Source organism: Propithecus coquereli, unplaced genomic scaffold (genome assembly GCF_000956105.1).
Source record: "Propithecus coquereli isolate 6110/MARCELLA unplaced genomic scaffold, Pcoq_1.0 Scaffold156, whole genome shotgun sequence".
In the NCBI taxonomy this organism is placed as follows: domain Eukaryota; kingdom Metazoa; phylum Chordata; class Mammalia; order Primates; family Indriidae; genus Propithecus; species Propithecus coquereli.
This window is the reverse complement of record NW_012140080.1, coordinates 4,768,206-4,782,886: the sequence shown is the minus strand read 5'-3', so window position 1 is coordinate 4,782,886 and position 14,681 is coordinate 4,768,206. Positions and strand designations below refer to the sequence as shown.

The 14,681-nt window shown below is 44.0% G+C and overlaps 1 protein-coding gene across 3 annotated transcripts in view; it reads right to left on the bottom strand.

The window, feature by feature from the left end:
• The window catches only part of LOC105807372 (cyclic AMP-responsive element-binding protein 5), a 381,115-nt gene that overhangs the window by 337,965 nt on the left and 28,469 nt on the right, over positions 1 to 14,681 (bottom strand). The gene's annotated exons all lie outside the window — the stretch shown is intronic.

Here is a 14,681-nt window from a genome sequence, read left to right as displayed (position 1 = left end):
TAAAAGGGAGGATTTTTATGGTGTATAATTTATGTCTCAATAAAGCTGATAGATCTACAAGTGGGTTCGCTACATTTTACCCCAGTTTTTCTGTTTGAAAAACGGCAATGGATTTACATATCTTCTGAAACAATATTAGGTCACATTCTGACATGAGAGTTTTCTGCTTTTTAATTTATTTACACGAAAAAGTCTACACATTTAATCACATTTGGTAAGTCATTTTACAAATCATCTGTTGGGAAGGCATTTCGATGACATGAAATTGGAGCCATCACAGAAAATCCTAGAGGTATGGCTTCATATAAATCAGACATCCGTTCACATCAAATATACATATTTCATTGGTCAAAAAACACACCCTAATTTCTAGACTCTAGTCATGATGAGTTAATGGGAAATTATGACTACCAACAGGCTTTTATGCAGGAAAATAAACATCACCTATTTTCTACTCTGAGAGTATGAACATTTAACAAGCACAAATGCTAACAAATACCCGTCAAAAATGCAAGAAACAGATCTTGTCTTGAGGATGGGTGTCTCATATAATACATTAATAATATAATCGGTGGTCAATAAATATTTGTCGATGAATATGTGGATTTTTCTCTCATTAAACCCAAGGTCTTCCTTCTTGTTTGTCTTTCCTTTTTCCACCTTCTCCTGTGATTACACCTTTTTATAGGATCCTCATCTCTTTGATACCCTTTCCTTCTCTCCTTTCCTGCTTTCTTCTCCTTTTCCTACCACCACTCTCCCTCTTACCTCCTTCCTTCTCCCCTCTCTTACCCTCACGCCTGCATCTTACTAATAGTTAAATCCTCTCAATTCCTCTTTTAAATCTATCTCCTTTTTTCCATTCCCATTCCCGCCACCTTAGATCTAACCACCAACATCCTTAACCGCATTCCTAGAACAGCTCACGGGATGAACAGCCGACCTTCATGAAGCTCTTACTATGCAAAACTGTGCTCTCATTTAATCCTGATAGTAACTGTACGAGGTAGGTGTTTTCATCACTCTTTGCTTTTAAAATGTGGAAATCGAGATTCGAAGAGGCTAAATCTCCTGTGCCCAGGTCCTGACAGTTGAATCTATCGGATTCCAAGGGCTCCATTCTCACCCATCACACCATCCCGAGCCCAGCCACATGGCCTTCCTGGCTGCCCTGCTTGCAATCCTTCACTGCCTTCTGGGTAAAGAGTGGACTCTTTAACAGTCTTCTGCCTGATGATGTTTTCCTTAACCCTCCTGCCTTATTTATTGTCAATCCCTGTGTCCTTCAGACGTCATCTTAGCTGTCACCATCTTCGTGATGGATACCCCGCCTGAAAACCAAGTTAGGAGACCCTCTCATGGCTTGCCATAGCCTCTTGCCTTTATCCCTTGGAAGGCTCTTAAAAGGCAAAACATCGTATCTTCAGAATTAAAATAGCAGACTCCACAGTCAGAGGTCAGACCGCTAGGCTTCAATTCTAGTTCTGCCGTTTATCAGGTATGTGATCATGTGCATATACTTTACCTCTTTGGAAATAATAGCACTAGCATGTACCTCATTGGTTTATTATGAAGTTTAAATAAAATAACCCATGTCAAGCAATTAGATATGGTATGCACCTATATATTTATAGGTAAATATTTTCCTTTGTACCTTCTGTCTTTTATCCTTTTTTATTTCTCTCTGCTTTTCCTGCAAACTTTCATTTTCCTTTTATAAACTTAATGATGTTAATGTGATTTCCTTACATTTGCAAACTATGTAATCCTTTTCAAAATTCTTGTTCTTCAAAGCGATTCTGTGAAGTAGGCAGGACAAATTATTTTATAGAGAGATTGGACGTCTTTACGTGGCACACGACTGCAGTGGGCCAGTTGTGATCAACAGGTGATGAGTCAGTGTGAGCAACAGCAATGGAAGACGCGCAGCAGGACAGCACCTGTGGCTATGGGAAAATCATCAGCTCCAAAATCCTCTTATGTCACTCATTCACTTCTCTGAACCTCATGTTCCCCAACTATAAAATGGGGATAACAACACACACTTTGCAAGATTGTAGTGAGGATTAAATGAGATAATACATATGACACATGCGTTCAGTGGCAGGAACACACTAAACACTCAGTAAATATTAATTAATGGCAACAGGACTGCACAAGGGCAACATCACTAAGCTGGTCAAAGGCAAGGCCAGAACAAACCCAAGTCAGACTATGTGCTCCCACCATGCCGGCCTGCCTTCCCAACCGCACACAGACTGCTCACGCTTTCATCTGACACGTCAGCCCATCCACAAATGTGTACCCATGCCTGCCCTCTGCCTTGGGCTGAAGGAAAAAGGAAGGAAGGAGGGGAGAGGCGGGGGCATAGAAGAGGAGACACAACCCATGATGCAACCATGATGACAAGATTCCAGAACCTGAAATCGCCCCATGGGTCCTGTCTTCCTATGACCGAATGAGGAAGCACCAATGCTTCGTGACTCTGATCCTACAACCAGCCTCACTTTTCTACCGGGGGTCTTTACAAAACAAAAACAGGCCCCTTTGCCTAATTTTTATTCTCAGTGCTCTCCCACTCTTCCAAACCAGAAGAAAAGATGGTCACTATGCAACCCAAGTTCTGACTGATCAAACAGAAGAGCTGGATCGTGGGAAGAAGGCTGAGAGGGTTGGGGTGAGCAGAGGTGGCTGAACGCCCACTCTGAAGATGGACTCCCCCCTAAGAACGCGACCACCACAAGGCACTGGTCTTGATCCTCTCTGGAAGATGCAAATAAAGCCCAGTTCGGCAGCGGTAATGTCGAGGGCTGGGAGCAGCGGAGGGGAGGCTCCGACATCTTTGGTCTGTCTTGGCAGGGAGAGCCACAGGGTGTGGGCGTCCTGTCATCAGATCTGCACGACATGGACCCAGCCCATTACATCAGCAAGAAATGCATCACTCAGGGAGCAACGGAGGCTGGCCCGCCAGGGTCATCGCACCCCAAGCACGGCACGAAGAGCCGTCACCTTTCTGCTCACCCTTCTTTCCAGACTCTGGATGGGACTTGCCGTTCCGGTGACCCACTATGTCTCAGGCACCACCCAGGTATTTCATTTTGTTAATCCGTTTAATTCCCGCAACACCCCTTCAAGAACGCAATCGCATCCATATTTTACTGGTGACTAAGTTGGGCTCAGAGAGATGAAGTCATTGCCCATGATCACACAGTCAGTGTTTGACAAAGTAAACGCAGGTCTGTCTGAAACCACAGCCCATGATTTTTTTTCACCAGACTACGTGGCCTCTAGACTAACTTCAGGGTCCCTCTCCTGACACAGCCCTTCCCTGCCTGCCTATATTTGAGATGATAGAACTTCAATAGTAGCGAAAAGCCTTTTTAAAAATATCCCTATAAAGTTAAATCCAACTTTACATAAGTTTTAATTGCTCCTTGATGTGTTCAAAGCACCACCCATGCCTTGCACATGGCAATCTATGAAGCTAGGCCCCGACTCTGCCCACCTCTTAGTAAACGTACCAAGCCTCGTTTGGAATCACAATGAAGTTATCAGACTCAAGTCAGTTTATATTTTCTCATCATCCCTCTCCCAATTCATTTATTCAACAAGTATTCACTTAGTGAGGACTACATTGCCAGGCATCTTGCTAGACACTGGAAGATATATTAATAAAATAAATAAGGCACATTCTCATGCCTTCCCCCAAGACCCCAAACTGAGCCTATCTCCAACTCTTGTTTTCTGCTCTAGGGTTCTGTCTTGTTACTAGTCATCTGACTGGTAACATGGCTTCATCTTAACTGGGCAAGGGCCTTGTCATGCTCTGCCAAAACTGTAAGAAGTCTGAGGGGACAACTGCCTCCCACCCTGTGTCTTAGTCGCCTACCTATTGGAAAACACCAGTCCCTGACGTTGGGTTCCCACTGCAAATCTCTCGACAGAGCTATGACCAGTTACTGCCACAGGTGCCAGACTAAACCTTCTCTCAGTAGGGCTGGACTGAGATTCTGTCCTGAGGCAAGGGACAGGCCCAATTCTAAGCCTGCCCCCCACCAACCCCACCTATGCACGTGATCAGGTCATACCCAGCTGACTCCCAGGACCAGACAGAAACAACCCCTTTGTTCCTCTGTCTGAAAGCCAGTCTTCTACAAATGTGAGCTTTTCTGCATGTATCTAATATACCCAAACACAGCAGCGTAAAATCCAATCCCTGGCATTGTCCCCTGTCAGAAATGTTTAATCCATTTTATTTACTTTTTGTGTAACATCTTCTCAATTTAAAAACAAATGTTAAAATTATTTTGGCAGATCTCACAGTTTCTGTGGGTCAGGAAAAAAATTAAAAAGTAAAAAATTATTTCAGCAGAAGACAGATAAAAACTACTTTCAGGTCAGCTACTCCCAGAGCCACAATGTGTACCAACTCTCTGCCACATGCAGGACACAGGGGAGGACCTTGTCCCTGTGCTTATTTAAGCATTTGCTTTTCAGTATATACAGATTTAGGTCCCTAAGATGAACAGGCCAGTCCAAAATCTAGCAAAGGTAAAATTCATAGTCTTAGGTGCTATGCTTTGAATGTCCCCTTCCAAAACTCATGTTGAAATTTAATTGCCATCGTGGCAGCACTAAGAGGTGGTACCTTTAAGAGGTGATTAGGTCATGAGGCCTCGCCCTCACAAATGGATTACTACTGTTATTGCAAGAGTGGGTTAGTTAACTTGGCAGTGGGTTCCTGATAAAAGGATAAGTTCGGCCCCCATTTTCTCTCTGTCTCACATACTCTCGCCCTCTCCCACCCTTCCTTGCCAGGGGATCCCTTCTGCTATGTTATGACGCAGCAAGAAGGCCCTCACCAGATACTGGCACCATGCTCTTGGACTTCCCAGACTCAGAACCATTAGCCAAATAAATCTCTTTTCTTTATAAATTACTCAGTCTGTAATATTCTGTTATAGCAGCAGAAGGAAGGACTAAGACATTAGGGAAAGCTTTACTCAGCTTTATAAGAGTAAAAAGCTGTATATATTCTTGTTCTGATTGTAGCCAAACAAGAAGGGGGAGAGCTCAGGCCCAGTTCTGCAAAGGGAGGGCAAGAATAAAATAGGTGTGTGCAAAATGGCACATCTAAGACCCATATTTAAGGAAGACCTGCTTACCTGCCCCTGTGCTAAAGAGACATGATTTTTAAAGAGGTTTTTTCATTTACCTAAGAATTCCACAAAGACCTTGGAACTACCCCACCATCTAGGGCCCCTTTACAGAGAATTATTGTATTATCAAAAGGGTCTTTAAAAGTAGCCTCTCGGCTAGGGGGCTAACGCCCCCATTAGCAGTCCATTACAGTGAAGCCCCCTCAGCCAAGGACCACCGTTACGTGGCTGCCAATGGCCAATCCATACCCGTGAGCCAGCGCACCCAAAACAGCACAAGAGACGTTTGTTTTCCAAGAGCAAACAAAACAAACTAGGAGACAATTCTCCAATGACTGAACATTCACAACCAGCAAATGCCTGCTGGAAATTTATATGCTGCGAGTGTAAAAGCAGTGAAATTCGATAATCTCAAAGCCACAGATTTGTAACTTGCACTTATGTAAATATTTATAGATTCTTTGGGGGAAAAAATCAATCCTCTCAGCCTTTCCCTTTAGTCCATGCTTCAGAGGGAATGTTGTTTTTTTTTTCTCTCAAGATGTAAACTGTAGCTATTGCTTAGGAAAATTAAGTCAGCAGCCTGCCTAAGAATGATCTAAAGTCCATTTATGATTTCAGTCTGAAAAATTATGTTACATTCTCTTCCTCAATACCAGTGAGGGCACAGAGAAAATGTGGTGGTCCCCTCTGTGGCCTAGCCTCGGTGGGACTGAGGAGCACAAAAGTTGACCAGATCAGTGACACTTCTTACATATAAGAAAAGAAATGAAGGTATCAGTCTATCCCCATCATGATGTCATTACCAAGGAGAAAAATGCATGTGGTTCTCCACCAGTATCCAAGGGTGTGTGGCACAAGCACATGTAGGCCTTTCCCCAAATCTTCTCAGACAGCTGGCAACCTCCTCCTGCTCTCCCACCTCTCTAATCCCTCCCTTACACCGTCTCTAGGGCAATCTTCCTAAAATATTGGTTTTCCTGTGTTTCACCCCCACCCCTGCCTGAAGCATCAAAGCCCCAAAGCGTAGTCTCCACTTCTCAGTAGGACAGTCGAGGCACCCTGTTGTCCAGCTTCCACATTCATCCCCTGCCAGGCTGAGAGATGCATAATCCTACCTATCTGTGATCCTGAATTTCTTGCCATCACCTAAGCCTACCTACCACACACTTTTAGCATTTAATTTACAAATAGCATTTTTTCTGTGCTAGTCAGTAGCGCTCTTTCTCCTTTCTATGCTCATTAAAATCTTGTTCTACTTAAAGGCTTGGTTCAAATGCCACCATGAGGAAATTTCTGACCTACCCCCACCCCGCCCCTGTTCCACTCCCAGGTCATAATGAACTGCTCTGTTTGCCTGACTCCGCCAGCAGGTAGTAAGCTCCCTCAATCTGTCTGTCTCCACAGCTCCTGGAGTTCAGCCTGAAGGGTACCCCATAGTAAGCATCTCAAAATGTTGTCTGGGGATTGACATGTGCCTACTGATAAACATGCCTCCATGTTTGCTCATTTTTTTTTTTTTTTAATTTCAGCATATTATGGGGGCACAGATGTTTAGGTTACGTATGTTGCCCTTGCCCCCCCTTACCCCCCAAGTCCGAGTTTCAAGTGTGTCCATTCCTCGGATGATGCGCATTGCACTCTTTGTGTATGCATATACCCGTCCCCTCCTCCCCCTCCCCGCTGCCTGACATCCAATAGATGTTATTCTTATATGTGCACTTATGTGTTGATCAGTTAATACCAATTTGATGGTGACTATATGTGGTGCTTGTTTTTCCATTCTTGGGATACTTCACTTAGTAGAATGCGTTCCAGCTATATACAGAAGAATACAAGAGGTGCTATATCACCATTGTTTCTTAAAGCTGAATAGTAGTACTCCATGGTACACACATACCACATTTTATTAATCCACTCATGTATTGATGGTCTCTTGGGTTGTTTCCACATCTTTGCAATTGTGAATTGTGCTGCTATAAACATTCGGGTGCAGGTGTCTTTTTGATCAAATGGTAATTCTACTTGTATCTCTTTAAGGTATCTCCATATTGCTTTCCACAGAGGTTGCACTAGTTTGCAGTCCCACCAGCAGTGTATGAGTGTTCCTATCTCTCCCATCCATGCCAACATTTATTGTTTTGGGACTTTTTGGTAAAGGCCAGTCTCACTGGAGATAAGTGGTATCTCATTGTGGTTTTTATTTGCATTTCCCTGATGATTAGAGATGTTGAGCATTTTTTCATATGTTTTTTGGCCATTATTCTGTCTTCTTTTGAAAAGTTTCTGTTATGTCCTTTGCCCACTTTTTGATATCCTACCTATCTGTGATCCTGAATTTTCATGTTTGCTCTTGAGGCATGATTTTAATCACAGAACTGATGACCTGAAGCAAGCTTCACGTGTGGCTTCACCCCCATCTTACTTCTTTTGTTAAATGCTATGTTAGGAACTTCTGTTCCTTATTTGACTAAAAGAACTGAAGTTGGTTGACTAAAAGAACTAAAAGAACTGAAGAAGCTGTCTTACTGCCCATTAGGGAGGTGCTCAGATCCCACTCTGCACAGTTACAGAGGAAGCTCCATCCGAGGACAAGAGAGGTGGTGTACTGAGGCCGCCATAAGCTCACCACTTCAGTATCCATGCAGAAGTATCCTCTGCCCTCCACGGCCCACCAGCCCCAGGTCAAAACACATCCCATTATGATAGGCCATATCTTCCAAGTGATGAAAATACCGTCCAAAGTGGCACATCGACTCATTTGTATTTTAAAAGAGCATTTGCATACTGGTATCTTGGTCCTTTAGAAGGGAATTTGAGCTCTCTGGGAGGCCGAGGCAGGCGGATTGTTTGAGCTCAGGAGCTCGAAACCCAGCCTGAGCAAGAGCGAGACCCCGTCTCTACTAAAAATAGAAAGAAATTAATTGGACAACTAAAAATATATAGAGAAATTAGCCGGGCATGGTGGCACATGCCTGTAGTCCCAGCTACTCGGGAGGCTGAGGCCGGAGGATTTCTTGAGCCCAGGAGTTTGAGTTGCTGTGAGCTAGGCTGACGCCACGGCACTCACTCTAGCCCGGGCAAAAGAGTGAGACTCTGTCTCAAAAAAAAAAAAGAAAGGAATTTGATGTGCTTAATAGCAGCCTTAGGAATAACATTCACTCCATTTGGACCTGGGGCCCTGGGACAAGGCCCGGCCTTAGCTCCAACCCCTACATTCACTGACAAACAAGCATCACGGAAATAAGCTGAGAGTAGGGCCACAGGTAGATCTATCATGACATAAGCTGGCCGTGAGGATCAGCCACAGATGAGTAGAGTAGCCACAGATGCTGCGAGGTGTCTCCAGCGGGCAATTTGGCCAACACGGATGAGGAGGTAAACTAGGGAAAACGTCCTGGGAGAACATGCTGAGGAAAGCCAGTAGGATGGCAGAGCAACCAGGAGTCAGGTGCTGGCCCTCTGTCCTCACAGATGCCTCCGGAGCCCACATCCAGTCCAATCTGATGCCCCAGTAATAATAGCTGGGCCATTTTAACACAACTACCACAGCTTTGGTGGGGGCGGGCGTGCTGGACGTCCACATTGGAGGGGGGTTCCAAGGAAACTTCCACAAGAATGAAAACTGGAAGAGAGTCTCTTTCAGATAACACCTAGCCTGGACCAGATCCTCTTCCAGCGAAAAAACCTCTCACACCTCCACAAGACAAAAAAGACAGCGTTCTAACTTACAGAGATTTTCTTCTGTTTTACCCCAACGGCATTGGAGGCAACTTGCCGCTCTAGCAATTTCATGGATGATGTTAACGAGCACCAGAAATATCTAGAACAATGGCTCACAGGCACTGGGAAAATCGGTGGGGTGCTTCATTTTAGTTTTTACCATGATCGGAGGGGTGCTATGGGCATTTGGTGGGGGGAGGGGTCAGAGGTGCCAATTGTCTTGTCACAGATAAGACACTCCTACTCAACGGAAACTCGCCCTGCACCAACCCACCCAACTCTCCGGTGTCATTCACGTAGAGGAAAGATATACTTAAAATTACATGAGACACTAACTCAGTTTTTTATATCTATAAACTAAATGCATTTTTGCATGATTTTAATGTATGCTGAAATTTTCAGAACTGCAACCTAGAAATTTAGAGAAGATCGTATTTGGCTTAATTTGGAAGTTTCCCAAGAGTTATTCACCATTTGGAAAAATCAGAGTTGCCAACCCAAGATACCAAAGTCAGGCTGCACATTCCTAGCTGTCAGATTCCAGTATCCCTGGGGTGATCCTCAACTGGGGAGCAAGAATGCGACTGTTCATTAAGTCTTCCAGGGTAGCAGGGCCTGGCGTTTGCATATTGCAATACTGTGCTGGTTTCTCCATTTGCCCCACCCCACTTGGTCACTCTCTGCCTTTCTCTGTCCTACCTTCTGTGTCTGGAGGCAGAGAGCTCTGTGGACTGAGTCCCCCGGCTCACTGCCCTCTGGCTCCATTCAGCCAATTAGAAGCAGTGGCAGGAGATCAGGGGAAGAGGGGAGAGAGAGGCTGGGGTATTCATTCCCTGTTCCCTTCCTCCTTGCTTCCCTTCCCCCTTCCAACCCTAGCTCTCATGGGGCTCTGGGAACACCATTCCCTTCCCCTGCTCCTGCAGGCCTAGGGGTGGTGACAGTTTCAAGCTATTCCTAGTCACTGGGTCCCTCACCATCCTTTGTTGGTTCCCTAACCCCTCGCCTTCGTTCAAGTCTTTTTAGTTAAACTCTTTTTGCTGTGCCATCTGCTTCCTGTCAGGACTCTGACTGATATACATACATATTATTTCATTAAAATTACATTTCTTTATTATGTTACATTTAGGACATTTTTGTAATCATGTGTCTAAGGTAGGTTTTTTAATCTACAAAATTCATTGCAGCACTTTGGGAAGCCAAGGTGGGAGGATTCCTTGAGCCCAGGAGTTTGAGGCTACAGTGAGCTAGGATGATGCCACTGCACTCCAGCCTGGGTGACAAAGCAAGACTTTGTCTCAAAAAAAATTAATTGCAAAATTGTAAATGGTTTATTATAAAATATTTGTCATAAAGAAGGATCATTTAAATCTGATAGGGCTAGAATAATAGAGACATGGTTCGGAGAAACATAACTTTGAGTAGCTGCATGCAAAGAGCTGAGATTCCATGGTGATGCTAACATCCATGATAGAAAGAAATCACCCCAGTCTGCGACAGGCTGGAGTGGGTTGGAAGTGGACCAACGGATGATGCAGGAAAAGCAGAGAGTCAGGACAGAGACCTATTTCCCTTGCTAAGAGAAACAGACAGCTAATGCCAGAACCATGCAGCAGTGACGCCTTCATACAACTTGCATTGCTGTAAATATGCATATATTACTTGTGTATGTAGTTTAAAATACATTATCTGTTTGGGAAACGCTGTGGAGCTTATCTAAGAATTTGAGTTCAGGGATCCTCAAGAACCCATCATCTACTCTTAAAGCTGATGAATTGCATGTAAAGCCAACCCATATTTACACTCAAGTTCCCAGGACCCAGAATGGACAGACCGAATAGCAACGCTCTCTAGAGAGTGACTGCCACATGCAGATGCTCCTGTAGGACTGACTGCCATACTTCAGTGCACACACAACCTCGAGCTCCCTTGTCCCACCTCCACTGTATATGCACAGCCCAATGTGCTTGCATGTGTGCACACACACACCATGGAACCTCTAGGCAGATTCAGAACTCACTGTTTTTAGGCTATAGCCCCACAAACCAGCTTCATTCAAGACTAATTTTCCAGAAAAAAAGCACATGTATGTACACACACACGCACACACACACACACACACACACACAAATTTTGGCAAAAGGACAGAAGGGCATTCCAGAAAAGTGGCTAGAATCCAGACTCATTGTAAAAGACCAGAACAGCCTGAGCCTTACTTATTTATGCCCAAACCACAGACTTACAGAAAGCCTAACACAGCTGGCATAACTTTAGGTCTCAGGAATGTTAGATGGCAGCCACAATACAAAATATCTACTTTCCAATTATGTTATTGTAACGAATGTACAGATTAAGGGGGAGTTCATCCAGGAGGGGATTACTGAGCAGGGACCCTCCCTCCCAATTATAATTGTACTTTTGCTTCCCTTTGTGCACCGCCCCCTCACCCCCCACCCCATACACACAGACCACAGACCCCTGTAAAGTTTTCCAGACCACAACCAGTGCTAGGGTGTATGTGAAGCACATCAGAAAAATCAATGACATTTTTTGGCCAAATCACCTTGACTAGAGGCACAAAGAGCTGGGTTCTCCTTTACAGACCTGGGATTCCTTCTGGACCTGCAAATGGTGTGTACTCATCACACAGCAGGGGTTCCTCTGCCCCAGGTTTTTTCTGTTTTTTTTTTAATTTTTAAATTTTTTTTTTTTTTTTTTTGAATTTTTAATTTTTTTTTTTTTTTTTTTTGAGACAGGGTCTTTCTCTGTTTCCCTGGCTAGAGTGCAGCAGCATCAGCATAGCTCACTACAACCTCAAACTCGTGGGCTCGAGCAATCCTTCTGCCTCAGCCTCCTGAATAGCTGGAACTATAGGTGTGCACCATGCTATCCGGCTAATTTTTCTATTAATATTTTATGTAGAGACGGGGTCTCTCTCTTGCTCAGGCTGGTCTCGAATTCCTGGCCTCAAGCGATCCTCCCACCTCCCAAAGTGCCAGTGTTACGGGCATAAGCCATGATCCCTGGCCTTCCCTCAGGTTTATAAGGCTATAAGGATATGCATCTACTTCATCATCAATGACTCCAAACACCACATCACTCCAGAAAGAAAATTACTATTTGAAAAAGACATTAATTGCAGAGAGTATACATTATAACCCATTTTCTACAGTTTGCCAAGACTTGAGACATATCTAGAGAGCCAGCGTTTCTTTCCTACCACCCTGTTTCTCTTCTCCCATCCAAGATCCACAAACAGAGAGAGAGAAGGGCTGCAAAGCTGTGACAAGGTAGAGGCTAGAGCCAAGTGGGTTCAGCTCCTGTGGCAATCCATTGTCTGGGTGAAATTAGGGTGTAACGTCAACCATTTGAGTTGCTGCGACGACTCCTTTCTAAATCTACGTTGGGCATTTCCTAACTGCATAGTTTCCTCAGCATGAGAAATTGCAAGCTTGGTAAATTATCTATTTCAATATTTCACATAACATACAAGTCAAGTATCAGAATGGCAGTTTAGAACAGCAGGTACCACTTTCAAACTGGGACAATTTTTGAGATTTTCCAGCCTCTTCCTTCACTAGCTGTTTCTAGTGATGTATTATGTAAAAGCCTTCAGATACCCACTAATTGATTTAAAACCCAACTAGGCATATTATAAATGCCCTTGGGCTTTTTATTATCTTGGTCCAACAGAAAGCATCAGAATCATTATCATCAATCGCAACAGGATCCATCAAACAAACAGCATCTATTATACTGACATTCTCCTCTGTGAAGAAAAAACCAAAAATAAATAAATAAAGACAATTAAAACTCATCAGCAATATCAATTGATTCTCCAAAGTAACAGCTTCTCTTATTATTGTAGGGAACATATGATTTCATTCCAGTGGTCCAACGGAAGTCCAAAGATTCAATCTCTCCATTAATTGAGCTTACCTCACAGACTAGATCTTTACATTCTGACAGTTCCTAAGGCTATGAAAACTCAGAAATGCTTGACAGTATTTTACTGTGAAGTGAAGGATGGCAGGGAGATAGGAGAAAGAGGTAATTTTGGCAGTGACCTTTTTAGGAGAAACTGAGTCATTAACCTTGGTCAAACATTTTTAAGCAACCGATGAAGTTTTTAAAAAGGTAATCAATTTGCCTTTGATATTAAGAGTATTTTTCTTTGAGAGGCCCTCAAGTTATGACATTAGGTCCTCCAGAGAAGGATCCTAATAGAGAAGGGTTTGGCCAAGCAACAAACAAAAGTTGCATAGTCATAATATATAAATGCAATGTATTGGTTTTCAACTGTGGAAGTCAATCAAAAGCACAGAAGACACAGCTGTGGTTGCAAGACAGGATGTAAAGCTAAATCACCTGGACCCTGTGAAGGTAACTATGGAGCTAACGAAAGGCGGAAGGTGAAAGGGACTAGGGTCAGGAAAGGATCCTGAGAGGGCTCAGAGCTCCAGCTTAAGCAACACAATTGAAAGCTGATGGGAGGCAAAGGGAAGGCTTAAGTGTGGAACCAATAGAAAAAGGCAAAGTAGTAATGGAACATTAAGAGAAGGCAGGGTGGAGGAGAAACAAGGCAACTAAGCCAAATCCCCGTCTTTCAAAGCAGAGACTTAAGAGATATTATGAGGGCCAGGCACGGTGGCTCATGCCTGTAATCCTAGCACTCTGGGAGGCGAGAGGTTCGCTTGAGGTCAGGAGTTCAAGACCAGCCCGAGCAAGAGTGAGACCCCATCTCTACTAAAAATAGAAAGAAATTAGCTGGACAACTAAAAATATACAGGGGAAAAACTTAGCTGGGCATGGTGGCACATGCCTGTAGTCCCAGCTACTCGGGAGGCTGAGGCAGAAGGATCGCTTGAGCCCAGGAGTTTGAGGTTGCTGTGAGCTAGGCTGATGCCACGGCACTCTAGCCCGGGCAACAGAGTGAGACTCTGTCTCAATAAAAGAAAAAACAAAAAAAGAGATGTTATAAGAAGGTAATAAATTATTAAAGAAACAGATATAAGCATATTATTTAGAGTTTAGCAGTAACTTCCAGAAAAAGCAAAAACAGAACAATTGAGAAGAGATTACCTCTGGTGAGTGGTCAGGAGAAATGATGATTTTTAACTTGAGTTCTTCCGCAGATGATTTACTTTGCTTCCGTAGGCACATTTTACAAGAAAGAGGAGAAGGGGAGGAGGAGAAGCGACGTGGCCTAAATGAAGAGCAGGAAAATGCCATCTGAAAGAGCCTCCGTAGGAGGGGTTGGTATGTTGAGGAATTGATCAGAAGCCAGAGTTTCATTTCCACCTCAGTCAAGGCTGGTGTGTAAGCAGAGAATAACAGAAAGTCTCAAAGAAGAAGTCGCAAGACCTGCATCACAACCTTGGCTCTGCTCCCAGCCGTGTGATGGGGAGCAAGTCACTTAACCCCTCTGGGCCTCAGTTTCCACGTTTGTAAAATGGAAGTTTAGACTAAGTCATCTCTAACACCACCTGGTCCCAGGGCCCATGTTTCTGGGTTTACACTCAAATCCTGAAAACCTTGCTGGCTCATCAACTCCCCATCCCGTGATTCAATCAACTCGTGCAGAGACTAAAAGATTCAGAGCTCATGTGTTCTGGAAGTCATAGCTGGTGGCTAGCCAAGCCACCTAAAGAATTTAGGAGATTACAGACTCGCGTCAATATCTGAAAAGTACTCCAGAGAACACAGGAAGAAAGTGATAAAATCCGACAGCCAAACCCACCGGCTCCATATCACTGAAGGTTCTGGGGCCCAGAAGAAAACTGCGGAGCTCGGAGAACCAAG